The sequence below is a fragment of the Tamandua tetradactyla genome, chromosome X, assembly GCF_023851605.1.
Source record: "Tamandua tetradactyla isolate mTamTet1 chromosome X, mTamTet1.pri, whole genome shotgun sequence".
NCBI classification, from domain to species: Eukaryota; Metazoa; Chordata; class Mammalia; order Pilosa; family Myrmecophagidae; genus Tamandua; species Tamandua tetradactyla.
The window spans coordinates 97910046-97934091 of record NC_135353.1 but is presented as its reverse complement, the minus strand read 5'-3'; the positions used below and the strand labels follow the sequence as shown (position 1 = coordinate 97934091).

The window sequence follows — 24046 nt, the reverse complement described above, 5'->3', positions numbered from 1 at the left end:
CTACCACAGACACCTCTGAAAAGATGGGCTTGAGCCTCAGTAGAAAGGACCTTACCAAGTCTTCCTCATCACCTTCATAGCTTACAAACTTTGAAGACTAGACTTCTGTATATATCTGTCACACCTAAAGCCAGCTCCTTCACCTGACTGGATGACTGAATCCAACAGAGACCTGACTCTGCAGTTCCACTGAGTCCAGCAGACAATAACTGATGCAGACTGCAATCACAAGATTCCAGACTTGATCCCACAGAAGTAGACGGCAGCAGAAGTAGACTGTTCTCCCAATCTTCTAATGAAGGCTGAGTGTCAGTTCCCTATGACTAAGCCCCTATGTGATAATGATGAAAGCCATCCCTGCCAGCATTGGTACCTGCTTCTTGCTTCTACTATCACTGAAACTCTAATATGGGCAATTGCCAATTATCTTTCTCAATTTTGCCTCTATTTCCATTACCCTAACCCTACCTCACAACCTGTCTTCCTTTTCTACTAATGTAACTTCTTGGAATAATGCCAGTGTTCAGTTATCCCAAACAGTAGCTACTGTAGAAAATTAAAATAACTGCTGCAGCTGTCATTAAAAATCCACCACACTCCACAGCACTCTTCCCCTTGAGCAGGAGGAGCACCCTTAAATGATGTTTCCCACTGACCAGGAACTTGTAATACTGCTAGAGACATCTCCATTCCACCAGGAATCTATGTAATCCAACCCCAGCCCACTCCAAAAATCTACCCCGTGTAACTTTCAACTTCAAAAAACCCACTGTATTACATGGAAAAATTCATCAAAGATGAAGGTGGTCTTTGTGTTTCAAACAGCCCTATCAAGCCTGATAAATGACCCCCCCAACTTTATCCAACTGGGCAGCATACAATTCTTCTATGCCTACCTCACCTCCCTTTTTCCTTAACCTCTCTGCTGCCAATATGCACAACTTTGGAAAATTCTGCCTTCCCTATAGATTTTACTTTCCTGTGTAATAGCTCTGAAAGATTTCTCAGTCTTTCTTGTCTCCACATAGTCATACCCACAGTATGATGCACTGTCAGTTTCAATCTAACACCCCAGCTTCACTATCTACAATTCCACTTGCTCCCACCCATGGTTTCATAAAGCATTAAGCCTCATCCTAGAAGGACCAGGAGCCATCTTAGACCTACCCACCCCTTAAATTAGTTTTAGAATGCATGAAAACACCCTCCAAAATCTTAGTGTTACATTGAGAAAAATAGTATCCAAAACTGGACAAGTCTCAGGATTTATCACTTCTTTCAATTCCCTTGCAGCTGTAGTTATGGATAACTGACTAGCTTTAGATTATCTTTTAGCTGAAGAAGGTGGTGTTTGTGCTGTTGTTAATGCCTCCTGCTACATCTGGATCAATACCACCAGACAAATCCAAACAAATCTCTAAGAAAGCTTCAAGCAAAGAGATGGCTTCACAACATTAAACAGCCACCTAGAGACATATGGGAATCAGTCAAGCGGTTTCTGCCTTATGCTTCCTGGTTGTATTCCCTAGTCTCATCGGTGATCATGTGAATCGTTATCCTACTCTTTGAACCTGTCTTCATCAAAATCATCACTAACTTCGTAATGCAATGCCTCAAAGCCACCCACCTCTTTCCCCATCCCTTGTAGCTTTAGGGTTCCAGCCTTTAAAATCACAAGCCATCTGTACTCGTTCTTTGGAGTCCTTGATCAAAAGGAAGGAATGTGAAAATGGAATGGTTAATATCTTCATTAATCAATTTGATATGCTTGAACTTATTTTTATCCAGGGAACTACAAAGAAGAAATAGAGAACAACTGAGTAAGGCTGACATAGCAATAATCCTTCAGGGTGTTAACCAAGACCTCTGCCCCTGCAGAAAAGAAACAGGTTTGCTTATCTTCACTAGATGGCCCCACTCCTACAGAGACATCCTGCCTTTCTGGGTTTCAAAATTAATGAAACATGGCCCAAGAACATCATGCCCCAAGCAAGTCATGTAGCTCACTCTCCCTTGCTCCCCCTCTCCATTCCCATACCCTCCCTTTGTTCCTAGCAGCCATATATACTGCAAGCTCAAAACTTGCCTCTTGAACAGTAACCTTTTTTTGCTGTTCCACATTAATGTTAGTTTAGTTCAATAAACTTTTTCTATACTTTATTTTTCAGAGTCTGTTTCTAACCAAACCATAGAAACAACCAAAGTGTCCATCAATAGAACAGTCATTTAATAAAGTATGGTGTATCCACATAATGGAGTACTCTATCGGTGTTGAAAGCAACAGAAATGTCTCTACATAGCACTATGGACTGATCTCAAGGATATATTTTTAAGAGAAAAAAAGGCAATGTGAAGAAATGTATGTAGATTATGCTGCATTTACATAAGAAGGTGGAGGGAGAGTAATGAACATCTATCTCTCTGATAAGAGGTAACACCAGTTCCACTATACCTATAGCCTTTAAGAAATCTGGTGCACATATTCCAGCATAAACTTTGCTTATTCTGGTGTTCCTACCACTCACCCTTACTCAATTTTAGCCATCTCCAGGAATGCACATTCTTACATACACACATTTGACTATTCATTCTGTTCAGTATTTGCTCAGATCTTTCTATTTTTGGGGGGGAGCGCATGGAATTGAATCCGGGTCTCCTTCATGGAAAGTGAGCATTCTACTACTGAACCACCCATGCACCAAAATCTATCTATTTTTTTAACTAAGAAGTAATGCTTTCTCCCATATTTTAGGCTGCTTTTAGTCAGATAACAGATGTGCAGTCCTTTATGGCTCTGCAGTGTTAGCACTTTGGAAGAGGTGCCTTTCTGGGCAAGGGTTTAAAGCAAGCAGAGTGCTGGAGCTGGCTCAAAAGAACCAACTGTTAAATTTTCAGGAAGTGTGTGAGGCCATTGTTAAACATAGCCATTATTAAAAATTAAATTATTTAAACTTACAATTTCACAAATTATGTTGATAACAACACATGATGCATTCTTGAAATTAATCAATTCTTAATTATTTTTACTACATCTTGAGGTTATTTACATCTCTTCTCAACTTTGAATTCAGTGAGATCACACTGGTAGCTTGAAATTAGCAAATGCTACAATTCAGAGCATGCCCAAAAACCCACCCCAGAGCAGAGACTGTTATTAAATTCTGGAGGTGGCCAGAATGTCCACCTTTGACCAAGGAATTTCACTACATGATAAAAGGGTCTGAAAGTTATAAAAGCACCTGAAGACTTCTATTTTACTATTTTTCAAAGACATTATACATTTTACAAATTCATAAATAAAAATACCAAGTATTCAGTCCTCTAGTGAGGTCTCATCTTCTGGACTTCTAGCACCAGAGGGAGATGCACCCCAGATTCCCAATAGGCAGAGAAATGGAGCTAACTGGGTGGGGTCAGAGAGAGGTGCTGAGAGGCTGGAGTCCTCTGTCTCCAACAGGAGCTATAAAGAGACAGAAAGTGGTCAGTGACAGGCCACATTCATTTTCCCTCCAGCTCTCTACCCTCTTTTGTTCTTTTTAATTGAGACCTCAATCTTGTTACCTGAACTATTGCACAGACCTCTTCCTCACTGATTTCCCTATCTCCAGTCTGGCCTCCTCCACTCCTTCCATCACAGCCACCTTGATGAAGCTTTATCTTCATCAAGCCCAGCATCTCTGAATACACTGGTCCCTAGCTCAGAAATATTCTCTGGCTTCCCACCACCCACGTTGCTGGTCTAGACTCCTAAACCTGGCATGTCAGGCCTCTGTGATTACTAGCCTCTGTAGCCTCACCACTTTTGTTCTAGCAGTTCCTCTAGGCTTGCTCCCTCACTTACACACCATGCTTCATCCACCATGTTGGTCTGATAATGCCAAGCCTTCCCTCTTAGCATCCCCAGGTGTTTACACTCAGAGCTCCTCCAGCCCTTCCTCACGGGTCTCATCATTGAGATGTAGTGGCAAAATACAGCTTGTGAAGGCCTCCAGACTGCCTAACTAGTATGGAAATTCCCTGATGACAAGGACCAGACCTCCTTCCAGACAAGGCCCTCATAAACTCTATGCTTTCCCCAGACCACAGGGGTCTTGCTAGACAGCTCTAGGCTGGGGTCTAGAGACCTGCTTCTTCCATTGACATGCTGCATGTCCTTGGGCAAGTCTTTGCAACTATCCAGGCCTCAGTGTCCTTGTTTCCTGACATTAGGACAATGGACATTTTCTGTTGAGTGCAAAGCTGTATAAACTAATGATTCAATGAATGATCCTTAACTAACATCTTAGAGACCAGACTAAGGAGTTTGGGCATCTGGGCCCAAGGAGGTTCCACCCACTGACCTTGATCACCCAGTTAGTTCCATCACACCACAACACCCTCCCATTTTCCCACTGTCTCCACTCCATTTTCTCCTTTCAAGGAGTAGGTGACCTGGTATACACACCACCCAAGACTGGAGGAGGGAGATAGAACCAGAAGGAGCCTTGAAAGAATCTCTCAGAGTTAGCAGGGCCTTGGCTGCCTCTGGCTTCCTCTGCCACTTTGAGGGGGCAGATACCAAGGCCTGGTCAGAAGCTTCAGGTACCTTAAAAGGAAAGGGTGTGAGAGAAGTGGGGCTAGTAACCCACACCTCTTTCCACACTTCAAGGGTCTGTTTAGCACTAAGATCTTTCTTGAGCCCAATTACCCTCAGGTCATCTGTTCTTATAGCATGCTTGGCTTCTCCAAGAGTTCTGGACCCCACTTCTTCTCCAGGACCTGTGGTTGCAGTACAGGAGGTTGGAGAGTGTCAGAGAGCTGGAGAATCAGATATGAGTACCCAGAATCAAGGAGATGGGAGGCTCAGAGATTAAATATGCTGACAGACACATACAAATAGACAGAGATGTGGCAGGATTTGGTAAAAATTCCTTCCCCTTCTTGGCCTATGTTCTTGTCTATATCCTTTTTCCTACATGTTTTCTGAGACACTAATTCCTGCTAACTTTTCCCTTCCAGGGCAGCAATGGGATTGTGAGAAATTGTTGGTGTCCATATTTTGATCTGCAAAGCACCAGGACAGATGTGTTGACTATCCCTTCCCAGGGTCTGGTTTCTTGACTTCGTATTCCTGAATCCCAATGGAGCTTGAAGGGCCACCTTAGCTAATCTCTAAGCAGCTTTCTCTAATGACTTCCAGCCTTTACCCTGTGCCTCTGTGGTCCCCCCATCATGGCTCTCCATTTCAGCAGACATTTTCTACCCCGTCAATTTCTTTTATGTGGAATCACAGCCTTCACTCGTTGTTCTAGTTTGCTAGCTGCCAGAATGCAACACACCAGAGACAAATTGGCTTTCAATAAAAGGAGATTTATTTAGTTAACCTATAGTTCTTCAGAGGAAAGGCAGCTAACTTTTAACTGAGGTTCTTTCTTACATGGGAAGGCACAGGATGCTCTCTGCTGGCCTTCTCTCCAGACCTCTGGGTTCCAACAACTTTACCCAAGGTGATTCTTTATTGCATCTCCAAAGGCCTGGGCTGAGCTGCAAGTGCTGAGATGAGGTTTGCTGCACTGCTTGGGCTGTGCTTCATGGAGCTCTTTCATTTAAGCACCAGCCACATAAATCAAACATCATTCATTGCAGCAGGCATGCCTCCTAGCCGACTGCAGATGTAATCAGCAACAAATGAGGTTCACATGCCATTGACTCATGTCCACAGCAATAGAACTAGGCCCCTTCACCTGGCCAAGTTGACACTTGAATCCAACTACCACACTCATTGAAGGCCTACTATATGCCAAGCCTTGTGCTACAGTACTGGGGATATAGATGTAGACTATTGGCCCCAGTACACTGATAGGGAAATGGAGGCTCAGAGACATAAAATCATTTCTCCAAAGTCTTCTCACAAATAGGAAATGGCAAAGCTGGGAGAAGCCTGCCCTGCACATTAGTCTGGGATGCCTTCTTCTCCCCCTCCTCCTTCTTCTATCACCCATGACATCCAGTGCAAGATTTGGTACACAATAACACTATATACAACTAGCTCCATGCTATTTCTTTCTCTATTTATGAGCTGGGCAGGTCAGGAGACCCATAGGGCCCCCAGAAAGAAAAATGGTTAGTTGCTGACCCAGAAGCACTATATGCCAGGGCAGAGACAGGGGTTCTGGGGGCAGGCTAAACAAGAGAGTTTCCTGGGAGCTCTCCTGCAGGGAAAAAGTTAGAGCACAAGTTGGAGTAAGGTACCAGGCCAGTCATGGAGAAGGAGTGGATATATTTTGGGCCAGGGATAGGAGACCTGAATGTCAGAGCTGGGAAGACCTTAAACACCACCCTTCATTCTACAACTGTGGAAGTCTCAACCCCTGATCCCTGAGAAATGGATATAAAAATATCCACTAGATAGAACAGTTGTTAGGATTGGAAATAATATGTGTAAAGTACCCAGGGAAATATCTTTCTTTTCTTCTTAAACGTTTTTTATTGTTAAATATAACATATATACAAAGAAAAAGAAGAGAAAGCAATTGTGATAGTTAGATTCAGTTGTCAACTTGGCCAGGTGAAGGCACCTAGTTCTGATGCTGTGGACATGAGCCAATGGTATGTGAACCTTATCTGTTGTTGATTTACATCTGCAGTTGGCTAGGAGGCATGCCTGCTGCAAAGAATGACGTTTGACTTAATTGGCTGGTGCTTAAATAAGAGAGCACAATGTAGCACAGGCCAAGCAGCTCAGCATACCTTATCTCAGCACTCACAGCTCAGCCCAGGCCTTTGGCAATACAGAAAGAAATCACCCTGGGGAAAGTTGTTGGAACCCAGAAGCCTGGAGAGAAGGCCATCAGAGATCACCCTATGCCTTCCCACATAAGAAAGAACCTCAGTTTAAAGTTAGCTGCCTTTCCTCTGAAGAACTAATTAAATAAATCCCCTTTTATTAAGAGTCAATCCATCTCTGGTGTGTTGCATTCTGTCAGCTAGCAAACTAGAAAAGCAATGATTTTCAAAGTACACTTCAATAAGTAGATACAGAACAGATTTCAGAGTTTGTTATGGATCAGTATTCCTCTATTTCATATTTTTCCTTCTGGACGTTCCAAAACACTGGAGACTAGAACATTTTTTTTTCTTTTTTATGAAAAGAAACATACACACACACAAAAAAGCAATAAATTTCAAAGCACATTGCAACAATTCATTGTAGAACACATTTCAGACTTTGGTATGGATTACAATTCCAACATTTTAGGTTTTTAATTCTAGCTGCTCCAAGACACTGGGGACAAATGGAAATGTCGATATAATGATTTAGCAGTCATACTTGTTTGTTCAATGCTATCTTCTCTGTATAAGTCCACCATCACCTTTGACCTTTCTCCAACTCTTTAGGGGTACTTGGGCTGTGCCCATTTTAACTTTTTCAAGTTTGCAAGGGGCTGTCAATAATATGGGATAGAGAGCTGGCCCCTCTGAATTTCAGGACTTATCTGATCCAGGGACACATCTTGAGGTTGTAGATTTTGGAAAGTTACTCCAAAGGTGTGTGGACCTTTTTGTGGAATCTTATATAATGCCAGAGGTATTCTTTAGCATTGGTAGAAATGGTTTTGGTTGGGGTTTGGCAAGTTAAGTCTAACTGAAGCATGCGTAAGAGTGACCTCCAGTGTAGACTGTCAACTCTATTTGAACTCTCTCTGCCACTAATACCTTATTTGTTACACTTCTTTTCCCCATTTTGGTCATGATGGCATTGTTGATCCCATGGTGCCAGGGCCAGAATCACCCCTGGGGGTCATCTTCTATACCACCAGGGAGACATTCACCCCTGGATGTCATGTCCCATGTAGGAGGAAGGCAATGATTTCACTTGCAGAGACGGGCTCAGAAAGGGAAAAGCCACATCTGAGCAACAAAAGAGGTCCTCCAGAAGGGACTCTTAGGCATACCTATAAGTAGGCTAAGCTTCTATGCTACATGCATAAGCTTCATAAGAGCAAGTCTCAAGATCAAGGGCTTGGACTATTGTTGTGGGTGTACCTAATGTTTTGCACAGTATCTGGGGTTTCCCTGCTGGTAAAGTTTAATAGTTCTATAATTTTTCAACCATCCCTCAAGGGACTTTGCCAATACTGTTTTAAAATTTTTTTAATTAATTTCAAATTTAAAAATATGACAACAAAGAAACACAAACATTCTTAATATATAATCATTCCGTTCTACATATATAATCAGTAATTCACAATATCATCACAAAGTTGCATATTCATCATCATGATAATTTCTTAGAACATTTTCATCAATTCAGAAAAAGAAATAAAAGATAACAGAAAAAGAAATAAAATGAAAACAGAAAAAATATTATACATACCATACCCTTACCCCTCCCTTTCATTGATCAGTAGCATTTCAAACTTAATTTATTTTAACATTTGTTCCCCTTATTATTTAATTTTATTCCATATGCTGTACTCATCTGTTGACAAGGTAAATAAAAGGGGCATCAGACACAAGGTTTTCACAATCACACAGTCACTCTTTGAAAGCTATATCATTATACAATCATCATCAAGAAATATGGCTACTGGAACACAGCTTTACATTTTTAGGCAGTTCCCTCCAGCCTGTCCATTACATCTTGAATAACAAGGTGATATCAATTTAATGCATAAGAATAACCTCCAGGATAGTCTTTCAACTCTGTTTGGAATCTCTCAGCCATTGACACTTTATCTCCTTCCACTCTTCCCTCTTTTGATCACGAAGGTTTTCTCAATCCCTTGATGCTGAGTCTCCACTCATTTTAGGATTTTTGTCCCATGTTGCAAGGAAGGTCCACACTCCTGGGAGTCATGCCCAACACAGACAGGGGGAGGGTGGTGAGTTTACTTGCTGTGTTGGCTGGAGAGAGAGGCCATATCTGAGCAACAAAAGAGACTCTCTTGGGGGTGACTCTTAGGCCCAATTTTAAGTAGGCTTGACCTATCCTTTGTGGGGTTAAGTTTCATATGAACAAACCCCAAGACTAGGGGCTCAGCCTATAGCTTTGGTTGTCCACACAGCTTGAGAGAATATCAAGAATTCAACTTGGGGGGATTGAATTTTCCCCCTTTCTCACCATTCCCTGAAGGGGACTCTTTGCAAATACTTTTCCACTCACTGATCAAATCACTCTGGATTCATCGGGGCATCACTCTAGACAAACCAACAAAATCTCATGTCCTATTCAAGGTTCCATGTACTTATGCTGTTCAACCAACTATCTACGTAAGTTATATTAGGACATGCACTAGTCAAAATATAAATTTTGTACCAAATAAACATCTTTTATTTAGTCTCACACATAGGTTGAAATTTTAAAATATTAATTACCATCAATTTTCAGCACCCTGCAGTAATGATATTCCTTTGTTCTTCCTCATGCAAAAACATTTTTAAAATTTGTACATTTAGTCACTATCATTACACACTCTAGGCATTCCTAGATTATACCATCTCAATCTTTATCTTCTATTTTTCTTTGTGATTTCATTTATGCCTCCAGTCCTCCTCCCTCTATCATTCTCACATTCAGCTTCATTCAGTGTCTTAACATAATTGTATTACAGTTAGGTAGTATTGTGCTGTCCATGTCTGAGTTTTTATATTCAGTCCTGTTGCACAATCTGTATCCCTTCAGCTCCAATTACCCAATATCTTACTTTATTTCTATCTCCTGATGGTCTCTATTACCAACAAAATATTCCAAGTTTATTCACTAATGTCAGTTCATATCAGTGAGACCATACATATTTGTCCTTTTGTTTTTGAGTAATCTCACTCAGCATAATATCCTTAAGGTCCACCCATGTTGTTACATACTTCATAACTTTATTCTGTCTTACGGATGCATAAATTCCATTGTATATGTATGCCACAGTTTGTTTAGCCACCCATCTGTTGATGGACATTTTGGCTGTTTCCATCTCTTGGTAATTGTAAATAATGCTGCTATAAACATTGATGTGCAAATATCCGTTTGTGTCCTTGCTCTCATGTCCTTTGAGTAGAGACAGCATATAGATGGGTCTTGTTTTTTAATCCGTTCTGCCAGTCTATGTCATCTGATTGGGGAGTTTAATCCATTAACATTTAGTGTTATTACTGCATGCGTAGTACTTTCTTCAACTATTTTGCCCACTGGATTTTATATGTCATATCTATTTTTCCTTCTTTTTACCTTTACTCATAGTCTTCCTTTCTACACTCTTCTCCACACCTCTCTCTTCTGTCTTCGTATCTGTCTCTAGTGTTCCGTTTAGTATTTCTTGCAGAGCTGGTCCCTTGGTCACAAATTCTCTCAGTAATTTTTTGTCTGAAAATGTTTTAATTTCTCCCTCATTTTTGAAGGACAATTTTGCTGGATATAGAATTCTTGGTTGGCAGTTTTTCTCTTTTAATAATTTAAATATATCATCACACTGTCTTCTCTCCTCCATGGTTTCTGCTGAGAAATCTATGCATAATCTTATTGGCTTTCCCCTGTATGTGATGGATTGCTTTTCTCTTGCTGCTTTCAAGATTCTCTCTTTCTCTTTGACTTCTGCCATTCTGATTAATAAATATCTTGGAGTGCACCTATTTGGATGTATTCTCTTTGCAGTACATTACACTTCTTGGATCTGTAATTTTAAGTCTTTCATAAGAGTTGGGAAATTTTCAGTGATAATTTCCTCCATTAGTTTTTCTCCTCCTTTTCCCTTCTCTTCTCCTTCTGGGATACCCACAACACGTATATTCATGCACTTCATATTGTCCTTCAATTCCCTGGGTCCCTGCTCATATTTTTCCGTATATTTTCTTTTTCTTGCCGGATTTCAGATGTTCCATCCTCCAGTTCACTAATCCTATGTTCTGTCTCTCGAAATCTACCATTGTATGTTTCCGTTGCTTTTTTCATCTCTTCTACCGTGCCTTTCATTCCCATAAGTTCTGTGATTTGTTCTTTCAGACTCTCAATTTCTTCTTTTTGTTCATTCCTTGCCTTCTTTATATCCTTCCTCAATTCATTGATTTTGTTTTTGATGAGGTTTTCCATGTCTGTTCGTGTATTCTGAATTAATTGTTTCAGCTCCTGTAGCTCATTTGAATTGTTGGTTTATTCCTTTGATTGGTCCATATCTTCTATTTTCCTAGTGTGATTTGTTATTTTTTGCTGGTGTCTAAGCATTTAATTACCTTAATTAGTTTATTCTGTAGATTGCTTTCACTTCGTTTACCTAGGGTTTTCTTGCTGGATGAATTTGTTGTCTGTCTGTTCTTTGACATTCAGTTCAGCTTTATCTGGACCTCTAGCTTAGGTTTTGTTTAACAGAGAATTTTTCAGTTCTTGTTTTCTTGTTTCTTGTCCTGCTTGTATGGTGCCTCCCCCCCCCCCACACACACATACACTTAGGAGGATCTACTTAGGTATTATAGACCCCAGCTGGATTTTCCCAGACCAAACTGTCCTCCTACTAGGAGGAAAGTCACCTGCATCGGTTTTCCCTGAGGGTGAGACCCAGCAGGTTAAAAGACTTTCCTGTGAAGTCTCTGGATTCTGTTTTTCTTATCCTTCCCAGTATGTGGTGCTTGTCTGCCTGCAGGTTCCACCAACATAAGATGATGTGGTATCTTTAACTTTGGCAGACTCTCCCTGCTCGGGGCATGGTGGAGACAGAGGAGAGGTTGTAGGCTGGTTTTTTTTTTTTTTTTTTTTTTTTAAGAGAGAGGGAGGAAGGGAAGGAAAGACAGAGAGAAGGAAGGATGGAAGGAAGGAAGGGAGGAAGAAAGGGAAACATCTTTAAACATTTTCTTGTTTTATTGTATTTTGTTTGTTTGTTTGTTTTTTACATGGGCTGGGGCCGGGAATCGAACCGAGGTCCTCCGGCATGGCAGGCAAGCACTTTGCCCGCTGAGCCACCGCGGCCCGCCCGTAGGCTGGTTTTAATGGCTTCAAATTACCAAGCCCTGGTGTCTGAATTCCTTGAGGGAGGGTTTCCACCTGATTTGGGCTTCAGCCCTCCCCTGGTGAAGGCACAGGCTCCAGACAAGTCCTCAAATGAGCTTGTTTCTGCCTATGCCTGCGTCAGTTGTAGCCTGAGAAGCCCTGCTGCTGTATCCAAAGGCAGTCAGGCCTTTGTAGAAACACAGCAAGAAAAACCTCCGTTTCCTTTTGTTTTTCTTTCCATCAGCCCCACCCCCTCATTGCCAGTGCAACAATCAGCGACCTCTCCTTTGACCAGGTTCACCTGAGCTGGGGACCTATTCTTAGTAGTCAGAATTTCTGAATCAGTTCTACAATTGGCGTTTAGTTGGGCTCAGCCCCTGCTGCTGGTAAAGTCTTGTTCCTTTCCCCTCTGGGAAGCAGCCCATGGGGGAGGGGCCCCAGCCACCGTAGCTTAGGGAACTCACAGTTCTGGGAGGGGGGGGCTTGCAGACAGTCCAGCTGGTCCAGACTTGGGTACACTGTGTGTCCGGTCACTGACATGGCCCCAGGTGCTGTTCTGTATTGTTTCTGGTTATTTAGTAGTTTTTCTGGATGACGAACAAAAATGCACACATTTTTAAACTGCCGTCTTGGCCTGGAAGGTGCCAATACTTTTTGGTTATCTTTTTAATATACTTAGGGATGTATCCAGGCTTTACATTACCCTATACAGGATTAAAAGTCCTCATTCTTATTCTGGGCTTCCTGTGTTTTGGGTTGTTTAAATGATCTATTATTGATTTGGATTATGTGCTATAGAAAATTTACATTCTGGAGAAAATAAACGTCTCTTCCCTTGGTCTCAAAGAATTTATGAAGTTGTGAAATATAGACAATGTCTTCCTTACTCCTGTATTCGGAATTACCTTAATACTGACCTGACTGGCTTCATTCTTAACCCTAAGTACCAGGTTATACACATATAACACAGCCTTGAAAAGTCCAGAAATAATAATTATGACTCTGAGATAAATGTAACTGCTATAAGATCTTACAATCTAAACCCCTGTTTTCTTACAAGTATTTTCTAAATGAGACAATACAATAATTGCTCTTTTGTATCTGGCTTATTTAAGCTCACCCAATGTCTCACAGTTTCATTAACAATGTTGCATACCTTACAACTTGTTCCTTTTTATAGCAACACGATATCTGATCATATGTATATGCTATCATTCACCAGTTAACTTCTCAGTCAGACACCCTTCAGCTACCTCCATTCATTAAGTTTCAGGTACAAAATTAACAGTCCATCAAAACTCTCAATTTTAGATACTTTCATTTTTTCTCATTTCATTGAAAGATAATTAATAAACACACCCTCACCAAATAGAAAATCCAAACCTCCCCTTAACTCTTGTCCCTCCACCCATTATTTACCTCTTCTGTTGCTATGGTACTGTTGATGTTTTCCTGTTAAACATATCCGTTAGCATGTGATAGCAGTTTTCTCCATATACCCCGAACTTACACACTTACTCAAGATTCATACTTTTGAAGTAGTTCATGCAAGAACTTATTTATATTTGTAGTGTTAATCGGTAGGACACATGGGTTCTATATAATTCCTTTCAATCATGTTCACCCTCAATATGGTATTATTACTTATAGACTGACAGGCGAACTGCATTCACTGCTATCTATTCCCTTGCATTTAGTTCAACCTCATTAGCTAACCATTTGTCATCTTTAGCTTCCATGTATCTCTAGGTCCCCTATATGCTACATTATAAGCCTCTGATTTGATCTTTACCATGGTCATAAAAGTGAAATCATACAGTATCTTTCCTTTTTGTCTGCATAATTCACTCAGCATTATGCCCTCAAGTCTCATCCATCTTGTCATATGATTCAAGATCTCTTTTTATCTTATTGCTGCATCATATTCCATCGTATCTCTGTCAATTTGAAAGGATTATGTGCCTTAGAAAAGCCATGTTTTAATTCTGATCCATCTCGTGGAGGCAGTCCTTTCCCTATTCAGCACTATAGGTTGGAATCTTGATTAGGCTATCTCCGTGGTGATGTGACTCAACCAATTATGGTTATTAAGCTCTGATAAGAGGGAGATGTAACTCCACCCATTTCAGGTGGGTCTTGATCAGTTTACTGGAATCCATTAAAAGAGAAAGCATTTTGGAGAGAGCATCAGAGCCATGAGAACCACGAGAACCCATGCAGCCAGAAACCTTAGGAGATGAAGAAAGAAAATGCCTCTGCAGGAGCTTCATGAAACAGGAATACAGGAGAGAAAACTTGCAGACATTATCATGTTCACCATTTCCTTTTTTAGTTGGGAGAGAAACCCTGAATTTCATCAGCCTTTTTTGAGTGAAGGTAACCTCTTGTTGGGACTTTAATTTGGATATTTTTATAGACTTGTTTTAATTGGAACATTTTTCACAGCCTTAGAACTGAAAACATGCAACTTAATACATTTCCCCTTTTAAAAACCATACTGTTTCTGGTATTCTGGCAGCTAGCAAACTAGAACAGATTTTGGTACTGGAGAATTGGCATGCTGCTGCAGTTTGCAAATACCAAAACATGTTGTAATGGCTTTTTAAATGGAGAAGGGGAAGATTTTTGAGAAGTTATGAGGTGCTTGACAGAGAAGGCCTAAAATGCTTTGAAGAGATTGTTGGTAGAAATGTGAACTCTAAAACAACCTCTGATGAGGCTCTAGACAGAAACGACACGTGTTATTGCCAACTGGAATGGAGGTGATTCTTGTTTTAAAATGGCAGATGTCATGATCAGGTTCATGAGTCAACTTGGCCAAGTGGTGGTGTCTGATCATCTGGTTGGGCAAGCGCTGGACTTTCTGTTGCTATGAGGATATTTCATGGACTTAAAATCACAATTATGTTGGCTGTATCCATAGCTGATTGTGTTTGTAATAAGCTAAGGAGAGTGTATTCTGCAATGAATGACACTTAATCTAATCGCTGGAAAGATTTTAAGGAGGATTCAGAAGAGAGAGCCACTCTTCCTGCTTTGGCAGGTGCACCCCTCCTGTGGGGTTTATCTAGACCCATCATCAGAGTTGCCACCTTCACAGCCTGCCCTGTGGATTTTGACCTCTTCCATTCCCATGGCTGTCCAGCGAGTCTCCCCTGAGAGTTCATTGAAGAACTTCATCTGAATTACCAGCCTCCAGCCTGCCCTACAGACCTTGAATACTTACATTCCCATGGTTGCCCAGCCTGCCTCTCTTGCGAATTCATTGCAGAACTTCATTGCAGTTACCAGCTTATGGCCCGCCCTACAGACTTTGAACTCTACATTCCCATGGTTATGTGAGACACTTTTATTAATTTTGTATCTATAGATATCTCCTGCTGGTTCTATTTCTGTAGAGAACCCTACCTAATACAGCTTGGTACTGGGAATTGTTCTTAAGAAATGGAATCTTAAAAATGGGCTTTAATGATTGGATTCAAAGGCACTAAGGACTCTATTTCCTTTAATCAGAACAACACTGCCAATCCATGGGGTGAGTTGGCAGAAGAGATACTCAAAATATTGCTATTGGATTCTTCTAATACTTCACTTGTACGAAGCCAGGTTCTGATGGATAATGTTTTGACACCTTTACAGAATTTTGTGGAAATAGGAAGTATAGAGATGTTGGCTGGTTGTTGTTAGATATGCTGTATACATTAATGAGGGAAACGGATGAGCTGAAGGCTTCAAATGAGAAGCTTACACACCGCATGGCTGATGTAAGTGTTTCTATGAGTGCCTTGAAGGGAAATCTTATTTTCTGTAGCCACTGACTTGAGATCTCTGAAAATGAGACTCAGAATCCTGCTGTTAGAGTAGCAAGTTTACAATGTAAACTGAAATCTCAATCTTGCATGGTGTCTGCTGTTAAAGTGAGGGCATTGATTGGAAAGCAGTGGGACCCTCAAAAACGGGATGGTGACATATGAGTTGATAATGATGTGGGCGGGGAGCTTGGAACCCTAGGTCATGTGAGTCTTTTATAGATAACCCTGTAAAAGTCTGCCCTGAGGACATAGATGCCCATCCTCCAGCCTTCCCTGAGGAGTTGTCCATCCAACCTCCACCTAAAGGAATTAACCCTAGAGTGATTAATCCTGTTTCACCAGATGAAACTGCAAATGAATGCCCTGAAGCAATTGGCTTGGAAAACACTTCTAATTCTTTTCATGATCCACCCCCACTACCCTTCCTTTCTTTCAGATTTATAACCAGACTAAAGTCCCAACAGGCGCCAAAAGGTGACATACAAAGTGTCACCCATGAGGAAGTATGTTATACTCCAAAAGAACTGCATGAGTTTTCCACTTTATATAGACAGAAATCAGGGAAATATGTATGGCAATGGATCGTAAGGGTGTGGAATAATGGTGGGAGGAATTTAAAGCTGAATCAGGCTGAATTTATTGATATGGGCCAGCTAAGCAGAGATTCTGCATTCAATGTTATAGCTTGAGGGGTTAGAAAAGGCATTTACAGTTTGTTTGAATGGGTGGCTGAAATATGGATTAAAAGGTGGCTGATATTACCTGAGGTTGAAATACCAGAACTGCCATGGTATAATGTTGATGAGGGGATCCAGAGGCTTAGAGAGGTTGGAATGTTAGAGTGGACTTATCATGGAAGGTCTGCTCATACACCCCAGGAATCTCTGGTGGATGCACCTTTTACCAGAACACTGAGATAAATTTGTGAAACTAGCTCCATCATCCCTGAAGAGTTCTGTAGTCGTCCTTCTCTGTAGGTCAGATATTATTTTGGGAATTGCTGTCACTGAGCCGGAATCCTTAAACACAATGGGGATGATCAGATCCCCAGTTGACAGAAAACAGGTGGCAGCACTAATCACCAAAGATAAGGTCGACATGGCTATCATAATGGACAGCAGACTCAAAGCAGGAGTCAAAGTAATCTGACTAGCGGATACTTATGGCATTGGTTGGTAGATCACTGGGTACTGAGAAGTACAATAGATGGGCAGTCTACTAAATTCTTGTTTGAGCTGTGTAAGCAAGAGTTCTAGGTGAAGTGAACAGAAGTCTAAGTTGAATTACAAAACAAAAGGTTGTGGCCCCTTAATCAATTTCCAGTATTGAGACCATTTACAGACCCAGAGCCCCTTGAATGAAGGGGAGGCCAGGTCCTTTTGGGGAAGAACCCTGTTACACTGCCACAAATTTATACTGTTAATCTTCCTCCAAACCTTCCCCAAGGACACCGGTGGTCTTTTACCAGGGTAACTGTGCATTGGGGAAAAGGAAATGATCATATATTTTGGGCATTATTAGACACTGGTTCAGAAGTGACATTAATTCCAGGGTCCCAAAATGTCACTCTTGTCCACCAGTAAGATTGGGGGCCTATGGAGGTCAGATGATCAATGGAGTTTTAGCTCAGGTCTGTCTTACAGTGGGTCTAGTGGGCCCCTGGACCCATTCTGTAGTTATTTCTCCAGTTCCAGAATGCATAATTGGAGTAGACATACTGAGCAACTGACAGAATCCCCACATTGGCTCTCTAAGTCGTGCAGTGAGGGCTATTATGGTGGGAAAGGCCAAGTGGAAGCCACTAAAACTGCCCCCACCTAGAAAAATAGTAAATCAGAAGCAATACCAGATTCCTGGAGGGATTGCAGAGATTACTTACTTAAGGACTTGAAGGATGTAGGGGTGGTGATTCCCACCACATCCCCATTCAACTCTCGTATTTGGTCTGTGAAGAAAACAGATGAGTCTTAAGGGATTACAGTGGATTATTGTAAGCTCAACCAAGGGTAACTCCAATTGCAGCTACTTTTCCGGATGTGGTATCATTATTTGAACAAATTAATACATCCCCTGGCAATTGGTATGCAGCTACTGATCATGTAAATGTTTTTTTCTCAATAGCTGTTAGTGAGGACCACCAGAAATAATTTGCTTTCAGCTGGCAACATCGGCAATATACTTTCACTGTCTTACCTCATGGGTATATCAACTCTCCAACCTTATGTCATAATCTTTTCTGCAGGGTCCTTGATAGTTTCACCTTCCCACAAGACATCACAGTGGTCCATTATATTGATGATATCATGTTGATTGGACCTAGTGAGTAAGAAGTAGCAACTACTCTAGACTTATTGGTAAGACAATTGTGTGTCAGAGGATGGGAGATAAATCCAACAAAAATACAGGGGCCTTCTACCTTAGTGAAATTCCTAGGTGTCCAATGGTGTGGGGCATGTCCAGATATCCTTTCTAAGGTGAAGGATAAGTTGCTACAACTGGACCCTCCTATGACTAAAAATGAGGCACAATGCCTAGTTGGTCTCTCTAGATTTTGGCAACAACATATTCCTCATTTGGGTGTGCTACTCCAGCCCATTTATCTAGTGACCAGAAAAGCAGCTAATTTTGAATGGGGACCTGAACAAGATGAGGCTCTGCAACAGGTCCAGGCTGCTGTACAAGCTTCTCTGCCACCTGGACCATATGATCCAGCAGATCCAATGGTGCTGAAGTGTCAGTGTCAAATAGAGATGCTGTCTGGAGACTTTGGCAAGACCTTATAGGAGAATCACAATGCAGAACCTTAGGATTTTGGAGCAAAGCCTTACCATCTTCAGATAACTACTTTCCTTTTAAGAAACAGCTTTTCGCTTGCTACTCAGCCTTAGTTGAGACTGGACATTTAGCCATGGACCACCAAGTTACCATGAGATCTGAGTTGCCTATCACGAACTGGTTGTTGTCTGGCCCACCAAGCTATAAAGTTGGGCATGCGCAGCAGCACTCCATCATAAAATCGAAATGGCATATATGAGATAGGGCCAGAGCACGTCCTGAAGAAACAAGTAAGTTACATGAAGAAGTGGCCCAAATGCCCCTGATCTGCACTCCTGTGACATTACCTTCTTTTTCCCAAACCAGAGCCATGGCTTCTTGGGGAGTTCCTTGCAGTGAATTGACTGAGGAAGAGAAAACCCAGGCCTTGTTTACAGATATTTCTGCATGATATGCAGGTACCACCTGAAAATGGACAGCTTCAGTACTACAACCCTTTTATGGGATGTCCCTGAAGGACAGTGGTGATGGGAATTCCTCCCAGTCAGCAAAACTTTGAGTAGCGTACCTGGTTGTTCATTTTGCTTGGAACAAGAACTGGCCAGGGGTGCATTTATATACTGACTCATGGGCTATTGCTAATGATTTGGCTGGATGATCTGGGACTTGGAAAGAGCATGATTGGAAAATTGGTGACAAAGATGTTGGGGGAAGAGTTATGTGGATAGACCGTTCTGAGAGGCTAAAAACATGAAGATATTTTGTCACATGTGAGTGTGCACTTCCATTATGGAAGGAGCAGTGATTTGTTCTAACTAGAATAGGCACACATTCTGGATGTGGGTTTGCTTTTCCTACATGCAATGCTTCTGCCAAAACTACCATTTGTGGACTTGTAGAATGCCTTATCCATTTTCATGGTATTCCACACAGCATTGCTTCTGATCAAGAACTCACTACACAGCAAATGAAATGTGGAAATGGACACACGCTCATGGAATTCTCTGGTCTTACCGTGCTCCCCATCATCCAGAACTAGCTTGATTGATAGAAGAGCGGAATGACCTTTTGAAAGTCAATTATGGTGCTAATTAGGTGGCAGAAGATTTTAATAATCAAGTGGGTAAGATGACCCATTCTGTGCATACCAGTCAGCTTCTTTCCCCAGCAACTCTTAACACTGCCCAATGGGCTCATGAACAAGGTGATTATCATGGTGGGGATGGAGGTTATGTATGGGCTCAGCAAATGGGCTTCCACTCACCAAGGCTGATCTGGCTAGAGCCACTGCTGAGTGCTCAATCTGCCAACAGCAGAAACCCACACCCAGCCCCTAATATGGTACTATTCCCCATGGTGATCAGCCGGCTACCTGGTGGCAGGTTGATTACATTGGACCACTTCCATCATGGAAGGAGCAATGATTTGTTCTAACTGGAATAGACACATACTCTGGATGTGGATTTGCTTTTCCTGCATGCAAAGCTTCTGCCAAAACTACCACTTGTGGACTTACAAAAATGCCTTATCCATTTTCATGGTATTCCACACAGCATTGCTTCTGATCAAGAACCCACTACACAGCAAATGAAATGTGGGAATGGGCACATGCTCATGGAATTCTCTCGTCTTACCATGTTCCCCATCACCCAGAGCTAGCTTGATTGATAGAAGAGTGCAATGACCTTTTGAAAACTCAATTATGGTGCCAATTTGGTGACAAGAGCTTGCAGAGCTGGTGTGATGTTCTCCAGGAGGCTGTGTATACTCTGAATCAGCATCCACTGTATGGTGCTGTTTCTCCTATAACCAGGATCCATGGTCCAGGAACAAAGGGGTGGAAATGGTATTGGCACTACTTACTATTACCCCTAGCAATCCACTAGGAAGAGTTTTGCTTCCTGTTACTGCAACCTTGAGCTCTGCTGCTCTACAGGTTTTAGTTCCAGAAGGGGGAGTGCTTCCACCAGGAGAAACAACAATGATTCAATTGAACTGTAATCTAAGACTGTGCCTGGAGTCTTTGGGCTACTCATGCTCCTGAATCAACAAGCCCAAGAAGTGGATTACTTTACTGGCTGGTGTGATTGACCCTGACTGTCAGGGTGAAATACTGCTGCAACTACACAACGGAGGTAAGGAAGAGTTTTCCTGGAATATAGGAGATCTGACAGGGTGCAATCCAGGGTCGAATCCAGGCAGGACTACCAATGGCTCTGAAACTTCAGGAATGAAGTTTTGGGTCATCCTGCCAGACAAAGAACCATGGCCAGCTGAAGTGCTTACTGAAAGTAAAGGGAAAAAGGAATGATTAGTAGAAGAAGGTGGTGATGAATATGAACTATGATCACGTGATCAATTTCAGAAGCAAGGACTGTAATGCTGTTTTGTTCATGTTATAGTATTTAAGTTGTAAGATATCAGGTTTAAGAGTGCATATTACCCAAGGACTTGCACCATATTCTGGGGAGATTTAATGCATTTCTGGTTGTACATGGAACAGTTGAGTATTGTTAGGCAAGGAAAAAATATGTCTGCTATTGTTTTCTATTTAGAGATTAAGTATGCCTTGGGGTGATGTGTATAACTGCCAAGTTGACAAGGGGTGGACTGTCATGGTCAGATTCACATGTGAATTTGGCTATGTACTCATGCCTGATCATCTGGTTGGGCAAGCACTGGCCTGTTTGTTGCTATGAGAACATTCCATGGATTTAAATCATGGTTAAAATGGCTGCATACACAGCTGATTGCACTTGTAATCAGCTAACGGGAGTGTCTTTTGCATGAGTGATGCTTAATCTAATCATGGAAGATTCTAAAGATGGATTCAGAAGAGACACTCTTACTGCTTTGGCTGATGAGCCTCTCCTGTGGACTTCATCCAGACCCATTGATGGAGTCAACAGCTTTACAGCCTGCCCTGTGGATTTTGAACTCTCCCACTCCCAGTTGTCCAGCCAGCTTCTCCTGAGAATTTGTTGTGAAACTTCATCAGAGTTATGTTGTGGCCTGCCCTACAGGTCTTGGAACCTTACATTCCCCTGGTTGCCTAGTCAGCTTCTCCTGAGAGTTTGCTGTGGACCTTCATTGGAGTTGCCAGCTTGTGGCCTGCCCTACAGACCTTGGACTGTACATTCCCATGGCTATGTGAGACAATTTTATAAATTTTATATCTGTGGATATCTCCTGCTGATTCTCTTTCTCTGGAGAACCTTATCTAATATAGAAGATAATCTGGCAAAGTTGATTAGTGGCTTTGGCTAGGAGGTAGAATTTAAAAGCCATGATCTTGTATATTTAGCAGAAGAAATTTCCAAACTAAATGTGGAAAATGCTGCCTGTCTGCTCCTTTTAAGCTTATAGTAAAATATGAGAGGAAAGAGATAAGTTGAAAACTGAATTCTTGGTTACAAAAAAACAGAAATTGATGTTCTGGAAAGTTCTGGGCTTCCAGGAAGGGAGACCCCAGAGAATAGTGCCCCATGTGAGGATTTAACCAAATGTGGAGCCTGTCAACCATTTCAGGGAAAGCCAGGATTGCAGATAAACTTATCCAGGAAGGATTTGTGGAAACTTGTTATGTCCTAAGGGCATGATCCTTGCTTATTACATAAAAAGCCTGCTGTGGGACCTATATAAATGGAACTGCTGCCTGTATTGACTGTGGGACTCAGAAAAAGGAAAAAGTGAAGGTAAAAATGTCTTTAGAGCCAGAACCATGGAGGCTGGGGTTTGAAGTCAAGAAGACTTAGGCAAGAAGGGTGGATTCACCCAAGCATGTGAAGAGAGTGAGTTTGTCCTGAAGGCAGAGGATGGGCCTTTACCTCATTGCAGTGGAAGAGTTTTGCCACATCAGGTCTTGGAGAGGGTGAAGCAAATTCTTTGGGGGTTGGGGACAACCTGGCTGCCACCACATGGAGAAGTTGAACATGTGCCCCAGTGATAGCAGAGATCCCGAGTGTGGCGCTGAAGCTTGGAGTGGGTGGAGCTGAGATAAAAGTGGTCTTCCCAATAACCCCCAAAGCTGCATTTGGAGAGAGGTGGGCCATTGACTGTGTAGGCCCTTGGAAAGGGCAGGACTGTTGCTTTCTAAAGCCTTGCAGATAAATGACTCAGACTTTGAAATCTAATGGAGTTTGTCCTGCAGGTGACCCCTGTGTTCCTTACAATTTCTCCTTATGGAAATGGAGGTATTTATTCTATGACTATTCTTCCTTTGTATATTGGCAGCAGATAACTTGTTCTGAGTTTTACAGCACCAGAGACAGAGGAGAATTGTGCCTTAGGACATGCCATGCTTGCAAATAACTTTGAGATTTGTACTGTTTCTCAATTGTATTGTATTTGTATTGCTACTGAAATGCTTTCAGTCTTCCTGACATTGTGATGGAACGAATGTGCTTTGTATATGGAAAAAATAAGTCGTTTTTAGGATCCAGAGGGTGAAATGTGCTGGTTTGAAAGGATTATGTTCCACAGAAAAGCCATATTTTAATCCTGATCCATCTCATGGGGGTGGCCATTTTTAAAATCCCTATTCAGCACTATAGGTTGGAATCTTGATTGGATTATCTCCATGAAGATGACACTCACCCAAGTGTGGGTATTAATCTTTGATTAGAGGGAAATGTGACTTCACTCATTCCAGGTGGGCTTGATTAGTTTACTGGAATCCTTTAAAAGAGGAAGCATTTTGGAGAGAACATCAGGACCACAAGAACCAGGAGAGCTCATGCAGCCAGAGACTTTGGACATGAAGAAGGAATATGCCCCCTGGGGATCTTCATGAAACAAGAAGCCAGGAGAGAAAACTCGCAGACATTGTCATGTTTGCCATGTGCCTTTCCAGCTGAGAGAGAAAACCTGAATGTCATCAGTAGTATTGAACCAAGGTATCTTTCCCTGGATAGATGCTTTAGGTTGGACATTTGTATAGCCTTGCTTTAATTTGGACATTTTTCACAGCCTTAGAAATGTAAACTTGCATATTAATAAATTCCCCTTTTAAAAAGCTCTTCTGTTTCTGGTGTATTGCATTCTGGCAGCTAGTAAACTAGAACACTGGGTCATAGGGTAAGTCGATATTTAGTTCGTTTAGGAACTGCCAAATTGTATTCCATAGCAGCTGTACCATTATATATTCTCAACAGCAGTGCATATATGTTACAATTTTTCCATATCCTCTCCAATGTTTATAGTTTCTTGTTTGTTTAATAGCAACCATTCTTATCCGTGTGAAGTGGTATCTCATTGCAGTATTGCACTGCATTTCCTTATAGCTATGGAAAATGAACATCTCTTCATGTGCTTTTTTAAGCATCTGCATTTGCTCTTCAGAAAAATGTCTATTCATTTCTTTAGCCCATTTTATAATTGAGTTGTTTGTCCTTTGGTTGTTGAGTTGTATGACTACTGTATGCATACAGGATATCAAACTTTATCCTACATGAACTTTCCAAATATTTCCTCCCATTAAGTTGGCTGCCTCTTCACCTTTTTGACA

At 41.6% G+C, this 24046-nt stretch overlaps 1 pseudogene; it reads right to left on the bottom strand.

Annotated features, from left to right (window-relative positions):
* Window positions 1-3347: 3347 nt before the first annotated feature.
* On the bottom strand, window positions 3348-22592 carry LOC143671958 (doublesex- and mab-3-related transcription factor C1-like; annotated as a pseudogene).
* Window positions 22593-24046: the final 1454 nt, after the last annotated feature.